Genomic DNA, 21,823 nt, shown 5'->3' with positions numbered 1-21,823 from the left:
GATCTCGTTGTTGGTGAAGTTGATTTCTGGATTTCTGCTACTTCAACTGTTGGATTTTCTTCTTCTGTTTCTTCTTCTGTTGATGTTGAAAATTCAACTGTTGGTGTGTTTGTCTTTGAAACTACTTTGTTGCCTTTCGCCATTATTTTTCAGATTGTTTAACAATCTAGTTGTTTTGATTAGGGTTTTAGTCTGTAATTTTTCTAGGGTTTGGACGCAAAATTTCTTCTGAAGTTTCTGATAAAGCAAAAATGGTGCAGCTGAAGATTTGTCCGTTACGCCGGTTTTAATCAGTTTTTAATGAATGCTAACGTGTCGCACCCACGTTGATTGTTTCAGTTAGAAAACTGAATCATTTCATTGCACGTGTGCTTTAATAAAAGCGTGCGAGGGATAACATAGACTTTATACAATTCTTGGATTAAATTGTACCTAGTCAACTAAGTCTGGACTAATCTGTTTCTTTTGGGGCGGTTTTGGACTGAAGCCTTTTTTTCCGTTCCGAAAATTCCCTTGGCCCATCCACATGCTCACCCAAATCTCTAAATTAGCAAAAACCCATAGGAATAGCCCAATACCGACAAATGTCTGTTAACCTTTTCGGTCTCAATAACTTCACAAGAATTTTCTCTCTTCGTCTTCCGTAACATTTTAGGGGTTTAGAAATCTTGGGGTTAAGCCCTTCTTGTTTGAAACTAGGGTTTCAACATTTTAAGTTACAAAATGGTTGGAACATCGATTAGGAATAGATTTGGGTACAACATATTCATGTGTGGCAATGTGGCAACATGATCATGTTGAGATTATTGCTAATGATCAAGGAAATCGTACCACTCCTTCATATGTTGCTTTTAATGATGAGGAACGGCTGATTGGTGAGGCTGCCAAGAATCAAGTTGCTGTTAATCCTACCAATACCGTTTTCGGTAAACCTTTTACCTGATTTCATGGCATTATAGGTCTAATTTACATCTCTGCTTGTCTAGTTCCTGTTATGCATTGTAGTTCTTTGATTCTGGTTATGCGCTTTCATGGTCTCATTTGGTAAAGTAGAGAAAAGAAAACAGAGATACTTGTTTTGTGTTGTTGATGTAATGCTGATCTCATTTGGTAAATTAGCCAAAAGAAAGTTGGGCAGATTAAGATTATTTAGAGCTTCCGCAAGTAATGGAGTTCAAATTGTTTCTTGTTTAGTTGATGAATTGATTATCATAGGCCTCAAAATGAGAATTGGTATTCAATTTCAAACTCTTATCCAATTTGATTGCTGAATTGTGTCTTGCCGACTGTGGGTGCTCCAAGGAGATTGTTCAGCCATCGTGTAATCTTGGCCTTAGATAATCGTAGTTACACTCTTGAGGAAATTTCAGCCATGGTTCTTGTTAAAATGAGAGAAACTGCGGAAGCTTATATTGGTTCAAGTGTTCAGGATGCTGTTATTACCGTCCCTGCTTACTTTAATGATTCGCAGCGTCAGGCTACCAGGGATGCTGGTACCATTGCTGGCCTTAATGTACTGCGAATCATCAGTGAACCAACAGCAGCTGCAATTGCTTATGGTCTTGATAAGAAGGCAACTAATATTGGTTTGAAGAATGTTCTTATCTTTGATCTTGGTGGTGGTACCTTTGATGTCTCGCTACTCACCATCAACAATGGTAACTTTGAAGTGAAGGCCACATCTGGAGATACCCATCTTGTAGGAGAGGATTTTGATAACAGGATGCTGAGTCACTTTGTTCAAGAGTTCAAGAAGAAGCACAAGAAGGACATTAGTGGAAACCCAAGAGCTCTTAGGAGGTTGAGAACAGCATGTGAGAAGGCAAAGAGGAACCTCTCATTTGCTACCATTACCAGGGCAACCATTGAGATTGATGCTTTATATGATGGGTTGATTTTCATGCATCCATCACTCGTGCTAAATTCGAAGAGTTAAACATGGATTTGTTTGCGAACTGTTTGGAACCTGTTGAGAAATGTTTGGCGGATGCTAAGATGGATAAGAGCACCATTCACGAAGTTGTCCTGGTTGGTGGGTCTACTAGAATTCCAAAGATTCAGTCGCTACTGAAGGATTTCTTCGATGGGAAGGAACTCTGCAAGAGCATTAACCCTGATGAGGCAGTGGCTTATGGTGCTGCAGTGCAAGCTGCTATTTTGAGTGGTGAGAGTAATGAGAAAGTGCAGGACTTGGTGTTTTTGGATGTAATCCCTCTTTCTCTTGGTACTGATTTAATTGGAGGTGTTGTGGATATATTGATCCCAAGGAACACAACCATTCCCACCAAGAGGGAAAAGGGCTACACTACTGGCCACGATGAACAAACTAGCGTACTGGTTCAGGTGTATGAGGGTGAGAGAACTCGATGCAGTGGCAATACCTTGCTTGCTGAGTTTGAGTTAGAAGGTATTCTTCCAGCACCTCGTGGTGTTCCTAAGTTGAGTGTATGCTTTGAATTGGATGCAGATGGTATATTAAATGTGTCTGCCATGGACGAGTCAACAGGGAACAAAAAAATGATCACAATTACAAATGACAAGGGGAGGTTGTCAAAGGCTGAGATCGACAGGTTGGTCCGAGAGGGTCTCAAATACAAGTCAGAAGATGCAGAGCACAAAAAGAAGGTGGAGTCGAGGAACTCCCTTGAGAACTACGCATACGACATGAGGAACACGATTAATAAGATCAGTGGGAAGCTTGCTTCACATGATAAGAAGAAGATTTCTGATGCAGTCAACAATGCCATTCGGTGGTTAGATAGCCATGTATTAGCTGACATTGACGATACCACCAACAAGATGAAGGCGTTAAAGCTTGTATGTGAACCTATCATTACTAGGATATACAAGTAAAGTGGTGCTGGTTCTGAGCCAAAAATTGAAGAAATTCTCTGAAGTGGGATTGTTGTGCTCCTTTCAGTTCAACCAAGCTCTTGCCTTGACAATCTCGAAGTCTTTTCCTTTTGTGTGATCAGGTTTTTAGCTTTATATTTCTGACATACTTGTAAGTAGCTTTAGAAGTAGGCTATAAAGTTTTTCAATTTTATACTTTTGAGTATGATCAAACCTTTTGTCTGTCACCAGTCGGTCCTAAGTCTAGCGCATATCTTATGCACATGTTACATGCACTTCTGCCAATCTTTTGTCAACTTAATGTAAAAACTGCGATGGGAAGAAGTCTGTAATTTTAAGTTTCTCATCTTCCATTCGTCTGAAAAAAGAAAGATTACCATTTTTTAAACTCGGCTCTCTGTTGTTTTCTGGCAATTTTGTTGCTAAAGTACTTCAAATTGTGTAAATGACGCTGTGAGAGAAATCCATTCTGAGCAAGAACAATAAAGCAAGGATTAGTTGAAGGTATATCAGTTGAAGGAATCCATCCTGACATTGAAGTGTATTCTGTAATAATCAGCGGCATGTGCATGAAGGTATATCAGTTGAAGGCTGAAATATTGATGTTCCAAATGGAAAAGAATGGTTGCACAGCAATTGCTGCCATGTATGATACCATTACAAAGATTTTTTCTGTAAGCTGGGATGTCAGCTTCTTTAGCCTGTGGAGCAACCCGACCCATGAACCAAATATTCGACCATATCAATTTTTGAGCTACAGATAAAACCCATTTTATGTAATAATTCAATTTGTACTTTCTTTTTTCTTCTAGTAATGGTGGTAGTCTACCACCATTACCACTGGTAGTACTGAGTGAGGTTGTTAAAGAAAAAAAAAAGGGTTATTTGATGAAGAAGATTATATTAAAGCTGGTGATTTGTTCAAATGCTACAGAAGAAACCCATTGGACAAACAAATTCAGATAAGGTATGATTCTATGTTTAGTTTTTAGTTTTCGATTTTTTATTGAAATGTTTTAAAGATGGGCATAGGGTAGAAAGAGTTAACAAATTGGAGATTGAGTAGATCATTTGCTTCCCAAAGTGTAAATGAAAGATACATGGAAATCAATTGGTAACAGCCCTGTGTTTAGGAGTTCAAATAGCAGTGACAGGGGAAATTTGAGATGCCACATAGAGAGTGTTTGATAAATTGTCTCTGATGATTTTTCACAGGGAATTGCTTTCTTCAAGGCAAATTAGAAAATAGTTCAGAAAATCAGTTAGCAGAACTTACTAGATACCCTGCTGAGGACAGCTATTAGGACACATTGATCGGTTTATGATACTAAAGAATGAAACTAATGCTGACTACACTGAAATTTTGAGGAGTTCATCCATATTGAATTAATATGATATGTGACACATTATAGTCGATAGTCTTAGGATTGTCATACTTCTTATCAAGCTACACTGAGATGGCATATGCACCAATTGTTAATTGGGCATGGCCACGAAAGAAAGCTACATCAATATGATCTTGTATAATCCTAAGGAAAGTATGGCATGATCCTGATTGATGCATCCTTGACACGATCAAGACAAGTGCATGTTCTCAGCAATGCCTAAGCTAAGTGAAGATGGGATATTAGGCCTTTAATGGCCTATGCGTAAGTTCAAGACATGCCTTATGCCTGGACAAGACTCGAAAGCCAGTGATCCATGTAAGGTGCATTGGCCATATCCTTCAAGTCTTTAAAACCTCAGCAGAATAAGGTTTAAAGAGTGGATTTTCTCGAGGTTCAAAATTAATTAATAGAAGATAGGAATAAGAAATTAGTTACTCTTGCAGCTTGCATCCTCTAGGACATCTGGAAAACAAGATCTGAAAAAGTATTTGAGAATGCATCATCTGATTCTTCCAACTAGCATCATATATTACGTTAACTGTGACGGACCAAAAAATCATGCCTAGCGCGCCAGGTGCGCGGGCCATAACTTCTCCGATGCGCCATGATGATGCGGCTTATCGTGCCTTAAAGATAGGAAAATGCACTTACCCTTGTTCTATGAAGGGTTTAAACCCTTGAAGGCTATGGACGATGCACCTTACATGCATCACTAGATTCCGAGTCTTGTTCAGGCATAAGGCATGCCTTAAACTTACGCATAGGCCATTGCAGACCTAATACCCCTTCTTCACTTAGCTTAATTAGGCATTGTTGAAAGCATGCACTTGTGTCGCTCGTTCTAAGGGTGCATCAATCAGGCTCATGCCGTACTTTCCTTAGGATTATGCAAGCTCCGCTAACTTGCATATCGATGTAGCTTACTTTCGAGGCCATGTCCAATGCGCCATTAATACATGCATAAGTCGAACTCTTTGATAGGAAGTATGATCATCCAAGGAATGGAATGAAACTTGCTTCATCTAATTTGTCCACAATCATCTCTTGCGTCGAACTGCCGAGCCAGATGATATGAGAGGACAGAATGTCGCAATCACATCTAAATTAGATGATATGAGCGACAAAGTGCTGGACCGGCAATGCTGCAACTCATTGCGTCTGCCTACGTATTATTCCATACTCTAAAGGGATCAAGCACATATCATAGTTCATCCTCGAAGGGACATAAGCTTAATCCAACTCGTTTGCAAGGCCGTGGCCAAGCAATAATGGTAATAGCCTAGTCCGTGTAAGCCGTTCCATCAAAATGCATCCAAGTGATGCGTATTTGTCCTACAGCATGGCATAATGATACCCATTATGAAGGAACAGAAAATTACGCCTGCCACGCCTAGGCGCGCAGGCCATAACTTCCCCGATGCGCCATGATGATGTATGATATGGGCCTTAAATCTAGGAAAATGCACGTTCATTCGCCTTTGCAAGCATGCTCGTGGAGCATGATACAACTAATTTAGCTTCCACACTGTTCCAAACGTACCCTTGTCCGCGAAAGGGTATAAGGCCATAAGGCCAAGGCCAAGGCCAACGCATATCGCATGCTTCACTGGCTTTGCCTCAACATAGGAAATTCAGTGATGAATTTCCTCTTCACTAAGCTTCGGCATTTATGAGAGAATGCACTTGTCTTTCTCATGCCAAGGGTGCATCAATCAGGCTCATGCCGTACTCTTCTTAGGCTTATGCAAGCTTCGCTAACTTGCATATAGATGTAGATTACCTCCGAGGCCATGCCCAACGCCGTTGGTACATGCCTAAGTCGAACGGATTGATAGGAAGTATGAGCATCCACTACCTGGAATGCAACTTGCCTCATCAAGTCTGGCCACAATCATCTCTTGCATCGAGCTACCGAGCTTAGATGATATGAGGGGCCAAAGTGCTGGACCGGCAATGCTGCAACTCATAACGGTTGCCTACATACCCTTCCCTACTCTAAAGGGATGATGCACAGACCGTAGTTCATCCTCGAAGGGACAGAAAACTTAAACCAACTCGTTTGTGAGGCTGTGGCCAAGCAACAATGGTAATAGCCTAGTCCGTGTAGGCCGTTTCATCAAAATGCATATAGGCTATGCATTATCGAGCCCGTGGCATGGTACAATAATGCCCATGCTTAACTTGTTTCAATGGAAAGTCTACGGAGCTATAAATGAGGCTTAGGCATCATTTATACTTTTCCGGCTAAGTTAGGAAGCTTACTTGGTGCATGGTCCGCATATGCACTTTCAACCAACTACCCCTCCCTATATATGTTGACTTGACATTTTTACAACTTTGATTAGGGGAGCAAAAATCATTCATCAACTCCCATTTTTACTATTCATGAGCAATGATTTCGCATAATGATTGCGTACCATGATAGCATACAAAGATCGCGCACAATGATTGTGCGACGTTCTCTCGACCAGCCCTCTCTGGCCTGATGCACACTGATTGTGCGATATTGGCTATAAGCCAATAGCTTTCATTATGCGCTGAGGATGCACCGCAATGCTCTACGCCATCAACCCAACTGGCCTAATGCATCATTTGATACGAGATTTGTCTCTTGGCCAAATGCCAAACATAATGCGTCATTTTCGCACGATATTGACCTTAAGCCAATCTAGCTCTTACCAAGCAACAGAAGCTTTGGATGAAGCTTCCACTCAAGGCCATGGCGCATCTCTTAGCATGTTTCGTGCTAAAAACACGGGGTGTTATACCCATGCTTAATATACTCCATTGGTAAGGCTATGCAGCTATAGATGAAGCATAGCATCATTCATACTCTTTCGGCTAAGCTATAAAGCTTACTTGGTGCATGGTCCGCATATGCACCTTCAACGAACTACCCTTCTTTATATAAGTATTAAAGACATTCTTAAAACTTATATTAGGGAGAAAAATTACTTCACTAAGTCCCAAGGCCGTGATGGATGCACATTACTACCCTGGACAACTGCAATGTAGGGATGTGATGGTTGTACATTAAGTTCTGGCTCACAAGCCAGTTCCAATGTCCGGCATGATGGCTGAACATTTTCTGGCCCAGGTCCACTAAAGAGCCATGATGGATGTATTTCCGGTTTTGTCCCATAGGCCACTTCAATGTCCAGCTATGATGTTTGCACTGGTGATGTGATTTGTAGATAGTGGTAAAAGTGGTTCGATTCTCAGACTTGCGAAGGATAAAATATAGACTTAAATTCGAAAACTAAAATAGAAAAAAAACTAAAAATTGTCACAAACTCAACCAAAGATGATATTAATATTAAAAGAACACTGAGGCTAAGATTCCACTTTTTTCCAAGTTCAAAGTGATTTAATCCCAATATTTATATTTATGCAATTTTCTCGTTCAAGTTGATTCTAACTATTGCAACAAGTAAATTCTCAAAATAAAAAGTGTCAATCCGAAGCATAGAAACATCAAAAACCTAGGTCCAAGTATGCTCTACCAAAAGAAATAACAATTGCTTAACAAAAATCATTCAAACAATTTTCAACCAAGGAAAATAATCATAAAATAATTGCAAATAAATAACAAAATAGAATATACCACTTCTTGTTGGAAAAATAGCTTCCTCTATCGCCTCAGCAATGGGGTTTATCTCCTCATATTAATCACTTGCTCAAAATATTTGTTTATGATTCAAAAGTTGATTAAAAGATGAAAAACTATAACACTGATTATTTGCAACGATGTAATGGTGTTGCAAAACAAAGGACTGACTGTTACAAAGAAGTCACTGTGGCAGCGTTACAAATTTGAGACGTTGTTCTTATTTGCAACTTTTGTTCTTCAGCAGCAGCAGCAGAAACACGGGTTTTCCTGCAACTTGATCAATTCAGCTCTGTAGTGCTACAAACTCCTCTGCGACTGCTCCAATAACTTCGTAACCTTTCCTGGAACTTGAACACACCTTTTATACTGCTCAGAAACCTAAAAATAGCGATTAAATCTCTCTTTTTCTTTTCGTGCAAGCCACGGAAATAATCTTCTCTGCCAACTTCCTTACGCGTTTCTAAGACTTCCAAATCATCCGAAACTCTTCCTTAGATAGAATCTCATCTTAGGAAACAATCTCACGCCTTTAGTCTCCCTGAAATTCCTAAAATAATTCCATACAGTTTCCTTTTACAAGTCAACCTCTGTTTTCTTCTTCCGAATTATCCAGCCCAATTTGATCGATTAAATCACCCATATCAGGCCTGTTTAGTTATATCACGTCCAGCCCAACAAAAATCCGAGGTTGAATCTCCCTAAAACTTCTCAAAATTTTGATTTCTTAAACTGCAGGCTCGCTGGTTTTGTTTCCCGCCAAAACCAGAATTCAAATGATGAGGATGACCTCCCCCTATCCTGTGCTGGTCTCCCTTTAGCAACTGCTTGGAAATGGATGCCCCTTAGTAATTGGTTACCCTTATCCATTTGAGGGGTCGAATAGCAAGTGTCCTCCGGGGGTGCCCCGCGAACTTTTCGAGCAGATTTTTCCAAAAATGTTTATTGGCCAAAAATACCTACACACACATAAAACACCATAATAAGTACAAAAATGAGCACTATCAATATATAGAATCGAGACAAATTAGACACAAAAATGTGTCTATCAAATACCCCCAAACCTATTATTTGCTAGTCCTCGAGCAAATAAAATAAAATAAAATCCTAACTCACTCGCAGGCATCGTCGATTGCATTTAGCGTATGCAATAAGCCTTTAAACCCCTAGTGCCCTAGTGGCGAGTTTGTCTCGGAGGGCTTACAAGAGGTATACCCACAAAACCTATACTCCAGACCTAGCTATCTACCAGAACCTTGGAAGCACTAAAGAATCTCCTTGGTTGGCATACTTATTGACTACAGGAGAAGTACCCTGATGCGAAATTCCAATTGTTGTACACGAGTTTGCACTCAAGCATACTAAAATTCATATAAAGTGACAGAGCTCTACTCAGATAGTTGCACTATGGACATCAATATTCGGAGTCAAACCAATCACATGGATAGATTAAGAGATGGATATAGAAAAATAGATGGTTTTGATGTTTACTAAGTGAACGGTGTTTCCCATATCTGTCTGAAGGCCTCCGCCAAAATGAACCTATCCTAATGGATTGAGATACTAGTCTGACTAATATCAACACACTGGCATATACAAGGGAACCAGTGATAACCTAACTCTAGGTCAACACACTGGCATATACAAGGGTACCAGTGGTCGACTTTATTGAATTTATTCCTTTTGGTCAAATGGTCTGGTCTCAATTTTTTTTTTTTCATCTTTTTTTTTCAACTTTTTTTTTCATGGTATCTCAATCACTCTAATTCACCCTAGCATTGGTAACAACTTGAATCGTGAGCCCCACCTAATCACTTAGAGAAACATAGTTTAAAAACAAAAAATAAAAATAGAAGTGAAAAGGACTCAACGAGATATGGTGAAACTATCATGTTATTCTAACACTGAGCTCTGTGCTTTTATGAATAGACTCTTTAGATGTTGCCATCTAATCAGATTGGTTCCTCAACTCCTACAACCAAAATGCTTCCATCCACTTAGATTAGTTAGTGCGATCCTTAATACATAAATTTCTGCTCTGGAGTTTATTAATGCAACTAAAAAGTTTCTCCCATACCCCCAAACTTAAATCTAACATTGTCCTCAATGTTCTAAAGATGAAATTAAAAGCATGAACAAGGAGAAACTGTTACCATTGAAGCAAAAGAGTTAAGGAAAGATATTACCGTGTTGCATGAGATTGGGTTACCTCCCAAGAAGTGCTAAGTTTAAAGTCTTCAGCCAGACATCAAGTTTCATAAATGGCTAGTTACCTTTCAAATCATATATCAGTAGTCGAAATAACTGTGGGTCATCAAAACCAAATAAAACTGCCACTAATATGAAACAACTGCACAGGATCAGAAAAAATAACATAAGGAGCACAACCTCATTGAAAGTTTCTTGCAAGACAACTGGATTTATTTGGGGCCCATTGGGCTTCATATGAGTGTCTTGAAAAACAGATTCATCCGAAAAACGGGACTTTAATAGCTGGATTTCCTCCTGGACAGTATCAGGAGGATCGGGTTGAGGAGTCTGAATAGACTCAAGTGATACCTCATATGCATAGGCTCGAGTCCCAAGTTAGGGACTTCTACTGGGGATAATTGACGATCACTACCCCAAACTTAGAATTTTGGGTGTCTCTAAATAGACTAGTCACAATATTCCTAATTTCTAGACCATCAGGTTCTGAAAAAGGTCAATTGCTTTCTCTGATTATAATCGGGTGGTTCATCCTCTAAATTCTTTTGAGGTATACTAGCTGTAGGACTTATATGTTTCATATCCTGTATGGTCAACCCTAGAGTTTCCTTATTGTCTTGAAGCGATTTCTGGCCTGCTGTCCTGATCGGATGCTATAATCACAGGCAAAGTCTTAGATGGCCCTAAGAATGCAGATTTAGGGTCCAACTTAGGAGGCTCTTCTGAACAAGGGATTAAGGTAGACTCAAAAGCTTGTAATGGTTCGAACCTAGCTTTCCATTTATCAGTATCTAACATAGGAATAGAATCCAACATAGCATTCACTTGTTCAATATTGCTATCTTCGTCGAAATCCATGTTAAAGTGGGCTAGACAACTCTCTAATGGATCTTCCGATGCGATATTTGGTAATGACTCCTGAACTAAGGTTCCTATCATGTTCACCTCTTCAATGCACGTGTCATCTAGCTCAGAATGTAGCTTATTGACATTAAAAATATTTAACTCAATAGTCATATTACCAAAAGATAGATTCATAATACCATTTCGACAGTTTATGATCGCATTAGACGTAGCTAAAAATGGGCGACCTAAAATCACAGGTATCTGGTTCTCTGGGTCAGGGACAGGTTGGGTATCTAAGACCACGAAATCCACAGGATAAATAAACTTGTCGACCTCAATAAGAACATCTTCTATCACACCACGAGGAATCTTGACAGACCTATCAGCTAACTGCAATGTTATCTTGGTAGGTTTCAATTCACCGAGCCTAGCTTTAAGTACACATGGTATGGGAGTAAGTTCACACTGGCTCCTAAGTCAAGTAAAGCTTTGTGTACCCTGTGTTTTCCTATCGTACAAGCAATGGTAGGCGCACCTGGGTCTTTATATTTAGGAGTTGTGGGGTTCTGAATGATCGAACTTACATGACTAGCTAAAAAGGCTTTTTTAGGGACACTAAGCTTTCGCTTTCGCGTACACATATCCTTAAGAAACTTGGCATAAGCTGGAAGTTGCCTAATTGCTTCTAGTAACGGAAGGTTTATGGTAACTTTCCTAAAAACCTCCATTATGTCATTAAAGTTGGATTCACTCTTTGTTGGTACTAATAGCTGTGGAAATGGGGCTCTAGGCATAAAATAGGGCCTCTCAACCGAATTGACATCATCAGAAACTTTATCAGTCTCCTCAGCTATGGTTGGTCCTGAGGGGTGAACTACAGTATGCTCACTATCGGGCATGGTTACCTGATTGTCTACTACTCTACCACTCCTAAGGGTTCTAACAGCATTCAATTGATTCGATTTTGCACCTACTTCATGAACTCCTCTAGGATTGGGATTAGTCTGACTAGGGAACCTTCCGTTATCTCTCTCACTTAAGGTCTTAGCTATTTGGCCGACTTGAAGCTCTAACTTAGCAAGAGTCTGAGCATTAGTTTGAAAGTTCTGCTTGGTTTCCTGTTGAAAACTAACTTGGCTCTTTAATAACATGTCCTGGCTCTGTGCTAACATATCCTGGCTCTTTCTTAATATACTAAGAGATTCCTCTAAGCTCGTTATTCTATTCTCTGAAGAGTTCTGAAACTGACCTGAAGAGTTCTTATCTGAACCAAAACCTGGGGGAGCATTAGAATTACTAAACTGACCTTGACTCTGGCCTTTAGACCAAAAGGTTCGGATGGTTTCTCCAACCAGGATTATAGGTTTCTGAATATGGGTCAAACTTCTGACGGTTATCGAATCTAGTGTTATTATAGAGAGCATTGGCTTGCTCTTCATTATTCTGGCCTTCCCAAAAAGGCTCAATCTACCACTAGTGTGACCCACTTCTAAAGCTTCTAACCTTTTCGCTATAGCAGCAATTTTGGCATCTGATTCAAACTTCCTTCTACCCTATTAATGTTTCCTCTGCCTAGAAGAATTGTTTTCTGGGGTCCCTATTACTTTCCCATTGTTGGGTCTTTTCGGCGATTTCATGCAATATGTCATCGCATCATCAACTGTTTGGTTTTCAAACCCACCTGTACACATAGATTCTACTGTGGTTGTAGTGGGATAATCTAAACCCTCATAAAGGATCTGAACTAACCTAACCTTTTCTAAACCATGATGAGGACATTGGGCTAATAGATCATTGAACCTTTCCAAATACCTATACAAGGATTCTCCCTCCTGTTGAGAAAATGTGCAGATTTGCGTCCTAATAGACGATGTTTTGTGCCTAGGGAAAAACTTGTTCAAAAAGGAAGATGTAAGTTGTTCATACGTTTCAATTGATCCGGAAGCCAAACTATATAACCACGATTTGGCTTTATCTTTCAAGGAAAAGGGGAATAACCTGAGTTTCAAAGCATCATCATCAAGGTTTCTGATTTTTAGGGTACTACAAATTTCCTCAAAGTCCCTAACATGGAAATAGGGGTTTTCATTTTCTTTCCCTAAAAATATTGGGAGAAACTGTAAGGTTCCAGGATTAAGTTCATAATTTGCTTCAGTTTCAGATAACCTGATACACGAGGGACGAGTAGTCCTAGTAGGGTTCAACAAAGCTTTCAAAGTTGCCATTTCTGGTACTATTAGAATATCAGGGATTTTCTTCTCAAACGTACGTTCAAAAACGGAATCTTCAAGAATCGGGCTTTCTAAATTGAGGTAATCGAGACGCTTAGAACTACTAGGTTTCTCTTTAACAAATCTACCTAGGGCGTCTCTTTTACGTTCAGGCATGCAAAAGAATAAGGCCGACTCAACCAAATCAAACCTATTGATTTCTAGCAAACAGAAAGCATGATGGCTCCACTTAGATTGTTTCTAGACCAGCTTCTATTCTTTCGAAAAGGAACTCGTTACAATCTGAGCAAACCCCTCTGGAATCAATCCGAGTCAAAGTAAGTTGAATCGAGGCGAGGGAAGCTCAGTGGAGCTTTGATACCCAAGGCCTCACCGGTTACAAGGCGGCGCAGTCACGCATTCAACTCACAGAAACCTTCAAGAACTTCGAAGTATGATCAAAAGAGTAACCAATATTTTTTGAAAGACTTTCCTATTAAGCTCGTTACCCTATAGGTCTCGTTCTAGTCAATATTTTAGGCTTAGGTTCGCGTTTGGTTTCGTTTTCCTAAGGCGGGCAAGAAGAGAACGGTGATGAAATCCGAACCCTTATCTTGTATGGACAGTTCTTACCCTTTACTAGGAAATTAAAGCAGCCGTTTTCAAGTCCTCAACATATATGCAAACGAAGGAATACAGTAAACCCGCTAACAGGGGATTCGCGGGTGTTTCGAAAAACTTACCTCCCGTACCAGACGGGTGAAGAACCGCTGAAGTCGACTAGGGCCACAACTCCTATGTCATGTACGAACCCGAGGGGCCGAGGAGATATCGTAATCACCGTCCTTCCCTGCACACAGTTTGTATTTAAACTAACCCTTCCTTAGGGTTTAAAAATAATAATGTCCAAAGTTTAATGTCCAAGTGTCCAAAAAGAAAAGAAAAATTACAAAAATAGCAAACCCTAATACAGTTCTCTTTTTTTTTTTAATAAAGAAAAATAAACAAAACCCTAAAAAAAATAATAAAAAAGAAAAGAAATTGTCTTCTTTTCCGTTCTTTTCGCTTTAATCTTTCCCTCCAAGTCTTTATGCTTTAAGATCCAATCTTTACGAAATCGCCAAACTCCTTGGCTCAATTCTCTTTATGATCCAAAACCTGTAGACAAAAGATAAGTACCCAAAAACGTAAAAAAAGAACAAAAATAATAAAAACCTAAAAAATAAAAGAAAAATAAGTCTAAAACCCTAAAAGCAAATCCGCGTCGGCGGTGCCAAAAATTGATGTGATTTGTAGATAGTGGTAAAAGTGGTTCGATTCTCAGACTTGCGAAGGATAAAATATAGACTTAAATTCTAAAACTAAAATAGAAAACAAACTAAAAATTGTTACAAAATCAACCAAAGATGATATCAATATTAAAAGAACACTGGGGCTAAGATTCCACTATTTTCCAAGTTCAAAGTGATTTAATCCCAATATTTATATTTATGCAATTTTCTCGTTCAAGTTGATTCTAACTATTGCAACAAGTAGATTCTCAAAATAACAAGTGTAAATCCGAAGCATAGAACACCAAAAACCTAGGTCCAAGTATGCTCTATCAAAAGAAATAACAATTGCTTAAAAAAAATTATTCAAACAATTTTCAACCAAGAAAATAATCATAAAATAATTGCAAAGAAACAAATAAAATAGAATATACCACTTCTTGTTGGAAAAATAGCTTCCTCTATCGCCTCAACAATGGGGTTTAGCTCCTCGTATTAATCACTTGCTCAAAATATTTGTTTATGGTTCAAAAGTTGATTAAAAGATGAAAAACTATAACACTGATTATTTGCAACGATGTGATGGCGTTGCAAAACAAAGGACTGACTGTTACAAAGAAGTCACTGTAGCAGCGTTACAAATTTGAGACGATGTTCTTATTTGCAACGTTTGTTCTTCAGCAGCAGCAGCAGAAACACGGGTTTTCCTGCAACTTGATCAATTCATCTCTGTAGTGCTACAAACTCCTCTGCGACTGCTCCAATAACTTCGTAACCTTCCCTGGAACTCGAACACACCTTTTATACTGCTCAGAAACCTAAAAATAACGATTAAATCTCTCTTTTTCTTTTCGTGCAAGCCACGGAAATAATTTTCTCTGCCAGCTTCCTTACGCGTTTCCAAGACTTCCAAATCATCCGACACTCTTCCTTAGATAGAATCTCATCTTTGGAAACAATCTCACGCCTTTAGTCTCCCTGAAATTCCTAAAATAATTCCATACAGTTTCCTTTTACAAGTCAACCTCTGTTTTCTTCTTCCGAATTATCCAACCCAATTTGATCGATTAAATCACCCATACCAGGCATGTTTAGTTATATCACGTCCATCCCAACAAAAATCTGAGGTTGAATCTCCCTAAAACTTCTCAAAATTTTGATTTCTTAAACTACAGGCTCGCTGGTTTTGTTTCCCGCCAAAACCAGAATTCAAATGATGAGGATGACCTCCCCCTATCCTGTGCTGGTCTCCCTTTAGCAGCTGCTTGGAAATGGATGCCCCTTAGTAATTGGTTACCCCTTATCCATTTGAGGGGTCCGAATAGCAAGTGTCCTCCGGGTGTGCCCCGCGCAACTTTTCGTGCAGATTTTTCCAAAAATGTTTATTGGTCAAAAATACCTACACACACATAAAACACCATAATAAGTACAAAAATGAGCACTATCAATATATAGAATCGAGAAAAATTAGACACAAAAATGTGTCTATCAACTGGCAAGGCCAGCCTGTTCTGGACTGATGCAACATAGTTATGCGATATTTTCTCTAGACCAATAATATGGTAGTGTGTTATGTTAGCACTAACTTTTCTCCAGACCATCTACCCCACTGGCCTAATGCATCCTTTGATGCGAGATTGGCCTTTGGGAAATATAGAGTACAACTTACACTTTCTTGATGCCGTATTGGCCTTGGCCAATATTCCCACGCAATATGCCATTTTTGACAGCGTATTGGCCTAGCTCAATGTTCCTTTTACTAAACAACGGAAGCTTTGGATGAAGCTTCATCTCAGGCCATGGCGCATCTTTAAGCATGCGACATGCTAAAATCACGGCGTGTTATAATATTCACCCCTTTAAAGAGTTTTGTCTCCGAATTTAAAAAAAATAATATTGTGGACAAGCCTTTCAGTTTGGATTTCCTGAGCAAAAGTCACATACCAAATGCTCAGAGATCACGCAACGTTTCTTCAGTTCGTTATGGAACGCCAATTAGGACCTTATGAACAAACAACCCATACCACATACTCATGAATCCAAAAAGAGTCCACAACGTTACCAAGAATCTCAATTTCCCAGTTTCCAAAAGGATATCTCAAGCATGTATCATAGGTGGGAGTCCCATACCACACACTCAAGAGTCCCTAAAGTTCATAAGGTTGGTGCCAACAACATGTAGTACTGTATGGAACAGGATCTGATTACCCATCGTCCCTGACGATCATCCAGGTTGCCACTCGTAAGTAGGATGCTAGTCGGCACGACAACGCACACCGTTGGCCAGTTTCCAACGTGTGGGGATGATCAGTTCCATTTTAAAAAGCGGGGGTCTAACAACACCACCTAATATTTCGCTTAGCAATCTGTATGGCCTAACTCCGAAATACTTTGCTAAAGAATCAACTAGACAGTCAGACTCAATCTAGCTAATAAGTATCTCAAGGAGTTATTATCTCAATCTCTCGATTTGATCTTTACTCAAGAAAATAGAAACCTGCGAGTCTTTATCAAAGAGAGATAACTTGGACGGTACCAAAGACCAATGTCCAATGATCAATCAATATCAATCAACAACCAAAGGTTGGATTTCCAATTGATGATCACGAACGCACAACTTGTATCATTTAAATTATATAAAATATAATGCGGAAAAGAAATAACACAGACACCAGAAATTTTGTTAACGAGGAAACCGCAAATGCAGAAACACCCCGGGACCTAGTACAGATTGAATACACATTGTATTAAGCCGCTACAGACACTAGCCTACTGCAAACTAACTTCGGACTGATCTATAGATGAACCTTTACCAATCTTCCACTGATACAAGGTACAATTGTACTCCTACGCCTCTGATCCCAGCATGACACTGCGTACTTGATTCCCTTAGCTGATCTCACACACAACTAAGAGTTGTTGCAACCCAAAATCACAGACTTGATAATAAACGAATCTGTCTCACACAGAAAAGTCTATCAAAAGGATAAATCTGTCTCCCACAGATAAACCCTAGGTTTTGTTCCGTCTTTAGATATAAAATCAAGGTAACAAGAACCAATTGATAATCCGGACTTATATTCCCGAAGAACAACCTAGATTAATCAATCACCTCCCTACAATCCTTCCTGACTACACAAGCGGATTGTCGAGGAATCAAAAACAGTGAGACGAAGATGTTTGTGACTTCTTTATCTTGCTTATCGGAGAACTCTCACAATCTCAAGCCAATCAATCGATTGTACTCGTACGATAGAAGATGCAAGATCAGATCACACAACTACGATAAAAAGTAGTATCGGTCTGGCTTCACAATCCCAATGAAGTCTTTAAGTCGTTAACCCGATTTTAGAGAAGAAAATCAAGGGTTAATGGAGATCGACTCTAGCGAGCGCACTAGTATCATAAAGACGTGTGGGGATTAAGTTTTGCTCTAGCTAGATGTCTCTTATATATAGCCTTTCAAATCAGGATTCTGCCTTAGGTACAAAGCAAACTCTATCCACCGTTAGATGAAAACCTGATTTAGATTCAAGCCAATATCTCTCAACCGTTAGATCGAAATACATAGCTTGTCACACACACTTGGGTACACGTTTACTGGGTTTGAGAAAACCATGCCCAAACGAATACATGTATGTTGGTTCAACATGATAACCCAAAAGGTCAACCATATGAGCATCTCATATTAATCATGTTCTTATTCACCATAACTAGTTCAATTGACTCAAATGAACTAGTTAAGAGTTGTTCAATTTCTATGAGATCTTATGTAACTACACAAGACACAATTAAAACAAAGATGATTCGATTCGATTCGATTAGAATCGGCTCATGAATATTATATCCACGGTTTGCATAATGCATTCCTTAATAATTAATGTTTCATGTTCAGAGCACATCTTTAGATCATAACCTCTTAAGCTTACAAACAAGTTCGCGAACTTAAGTTAATCGGTTGAGTTTTCCAAACTCAGCAGAAATTCTCGAGTCGGGAACTTCCGCCAGTTCGCGGACTTAGCACACAAACGAGTTCTGGAAATCCCAGCAGAAATTCTCGAAAGAGAACTTCCGTCAGTTCGCGGACTGGGTTCGCGGACTTGGAAAGCCAATTCCACAATCCTACCGATTTCTCTTGATCAACAAAGTTCGAAAACTTCTGTTCAAGGAATACATGGTTATATAATCGAAACTCTCATTCCAATCATTGAAACATTCTCAGAGGACGATATTCAGTCGTGAAGAACAACAGACCTTTCTCGTCAGAGCAATTTTCAAAGTGGTTGAAACTTTCATGACTTTCGTCACTAGGTGAAGATAAACCTGATAAAAGCGAAACGCTTTACCAACACATGATTTCGAGTAAAAGATAAGCAATGAATACTCAACTCGAAATCTCAAGTGTATATGATCTAGTCTATATAGCATACGACTTTTGTCTGATAAGAAGTAGGAGAAGAATAGATAGACTTTCGAGTGATAGATAAGTTCAAGTCTTCACATACCTTTTTGTTGATGAAGTTTCACGGTTCCTTGGTGTAGATCTTCGTCGTTGTCATTTAATCACCATGAAGTCCTTGAGCTCAACTACACTTTTCCTATCCTAGTTTGAGACTTAGCTAATAGGCTAGAAATCAAGACTTTATAGTTTTGATCACTAACATTGACAAACATGCTTGAGATAGCAACGCATGCGAGGTTGACCGAGCTATGCTCTAACAATCTCCCCCTTTGTCAATTTTAGTAACAAAACTATTAATACATATGGAATAAAAAAAAGATAAACTTTAGTGGCTCCTATTCCATATTCTAATCTTCAACGTTCCATGAAATCTTTGTCCTTCCGAGTACTCCAATGACCCCAAAGGTTGTAAGTTTAGTATCACCGTTTTTGAAGATCCGTAGCTATAATAATGAGAGAAATCGAGATTCTCGATCATTATTATACAGTGTCATAGTATTATTATGAACATCAAAGTCCAATTGCATCACGACTTTAACAATAGTACTATGGTGATATGTATCACTCCCCCTTAGTCAATACTCCATCTCGATCATGGAAACCACTCCCCCTTACACAATGATCCGAAAACCATATGTATTTGTAGTGTGACCTACAATATTTCTCCCCCTTTTTGTCAATAAAATTGCAAAAGTACAAGAATGGGTTCATAATGAAATTTCCACAAGAGACATTTCATGACTAAAAGAAAAATACATACCAACTTAATTTAGATGCAATCATAAAGCCGAAGCTAAATGCATTCATCAAGTAGTTTTAAGATACAAGATAACCCCTATAAAATTCCACAGTCGCACTCCCCGCAAGATATTACCATTAAGCACAAGTTCAAAAGAACTCTCCTCCATTTGATGTCATTCCCAAAGGAACAAGAACAGCGACCTTAATTTCGAAAGAAAAGAATGATTTTTATTTGGTCACCAAAAACCATGTGAATGATTTTTTATATCCAAAACTCAACCAAAATACTCACAAGTAAACCCATGAGTATTCTAATTGGAATACACAATTAAATCAAAACCACAAAAGTGATCAATTTAATTGAAAGTGCTCAACATAAGTAAACTTATGGAGGTATGACTAAGGTAATCGTTCACATACTCAACATAAGGAAAACCTTACGGAATATACGACTACATCAACCAATAGAACATGATTAGTATAGCCGTTCATATACTCAACACAAGAATTTGTGGAGTATATGAAAACTCAACTAGATTAATTACAAGAGAACCTATAATTAATCTAATTGGAATACAAACAACCAAACTAATCACCGAAGTAACCAATTTAATTTTTTTGGACTCAACACAAGAGAACTTATGGAACCCCGACTAAGTTCATCATAGAAAATGACAACCTTAACCGTACATGTACTCAACATAAGAAAGAAAACTTATGGAGTACAAACTAAATAACCAAACTAGTTGATTAATTTAGTTCCTAATGCTCAACATATAGCATCTTATGGAACAACCAACAAGTCAATAAGAAGAATCGACTTAGTTGTATCGTTCTCAACATAAGACACACAATGGAGCCTTCACGATAAAGCATAATGAAATGGATCAATGAAGATCAATACCGTGGATAACATACAAGGATCTATTCTATTTTCCATCGTAACAACATACTAGACTTTATCCTTTTTACACAAAAGATTTTATCCTATTTTCCATCAAATACATGACTGTATAGGCTTAACTTTTGTATTTGTCAAAAGTCCATTTGTCCTTTCATCAATACGAATATTAATTCATGAACGACTTTACTTTTGACCGCAATATGGGACCTTCAAGTTCACGGACGCAAACAATACATATCCCATAAAAATATTGTAATATTCAAAACAGATTAATACTGCAATAACATCATCCTCCAATTATTTTTTAGAATTTAAAACCAATAAACTTAAAAAATAAACATAAGTAGATGAAAAGTAGCTATGTGTAGTCGCAATCTTAGTTATTCAAAACACTAGTTATTCTTCCAACTAATCCAAAAAGAAAACATACTAGGCATCAAGACAAACTCGTAATGCACATATAAGATGATTTGTCCTTAGATGGTAGAATCAATCTTTTTCGCTCGGATTTATACCAAGAATAGCTACCAAAGGCGTATAAAAAGATTTTATTAACAATGAAGATCATACAAAGTCACTAACGACCATGTACCATAGTTCACATAAAGTGATTGTGAACATTCAAGAATTCCATAGTAATATGTACTACTGCCTATTCTTGAACTCCCTTCTTTGTGATTCACCAACAACATTCTTGTAAAAGCTATAAATTAGCTTAGAAGAGTAGTACTCCAAGAAACCAGGTGCCCAATTCCAAGAGAAGTGGAACAAGTGACGAAATGGAGCCAAAACACTCAAAAACAAGAGACAGGACAAATACCAATCTTAACTCATCCAAATTCAAGGTTTCTCATCTCCATTTTGAAGATAATTCAAAAAGAAAGAGAATGCAAAAAGAATGAGGTCATTCTGGCTTTTACCGAATATCGACGTCTACAAGCAATTATGCATACGGGTTTGCAAACGAATTTTCATGACTTTGAGTAGTTTGCAAACTGGCTTTGCGGACTTAAACCCCTGGATTTTGATTTTTAAAGATGTTATGCATACTTGATATGTCTACCATGAAGTCCAAACATCTCGAACTATTATTTTCAAACCTACACATATAAGAACCTTAAACACAGATCAAGTTAAGTAGAAATAAACGATAATCAAGGTACATGGATCATTATAAGTACTCAAACAAGTAATGAAATAAAACTTTCTCAAGTTTATAGACATACCTTTTTAGAAACGTCCAATAGAATTCTACAGCCTTATCGAATATAATCTGTGCGCCCCAGTTGTTGTGCTTCCCTCACCGTATACATAGCAGGGCATTTCTAGGTGA

At 38.5% G+C, this 21,823-nt stretch overlaps 2 pseudogenes; both read left to right on the top strand.

The window, feature by feature from the left end:
• The first annotated feature begins 728 nt into the window (after nucleotides 1–728).
• Nucleotides 729–3,207, top strand: LOC113308839 (annotated as a pseudogene).
• Nucleotides 3,208–12,663: 9,456 nt separating this feature from the next.
• LOC113314558 lies at nucleotides 12,664–12,763 on the top strand (annotated as a pseudogene).
• The last annotated feature ends 9,060 nt before the right edge of the window (nucleotides 12,764–21,823 follow it).

This window comes from Papaver somniferum, chromosome 9, assembly GCF_003573695.1.
Source record: "Papaver somniferum cultivar HN1 chromosome 9, ASM357369v1, whole genome shotgun sequence".
In the NCBI taxonomy this organism is placed as follows: Eukaryota; Viridiplantae; Streptophyta; class Magnoliopsida; order Ranunculales; family Papaveraceae; genus Papaver; species Papaver somniferum.
This window is presented reverse-complemented; position numbering and strand designations above follow the sequence as displayed.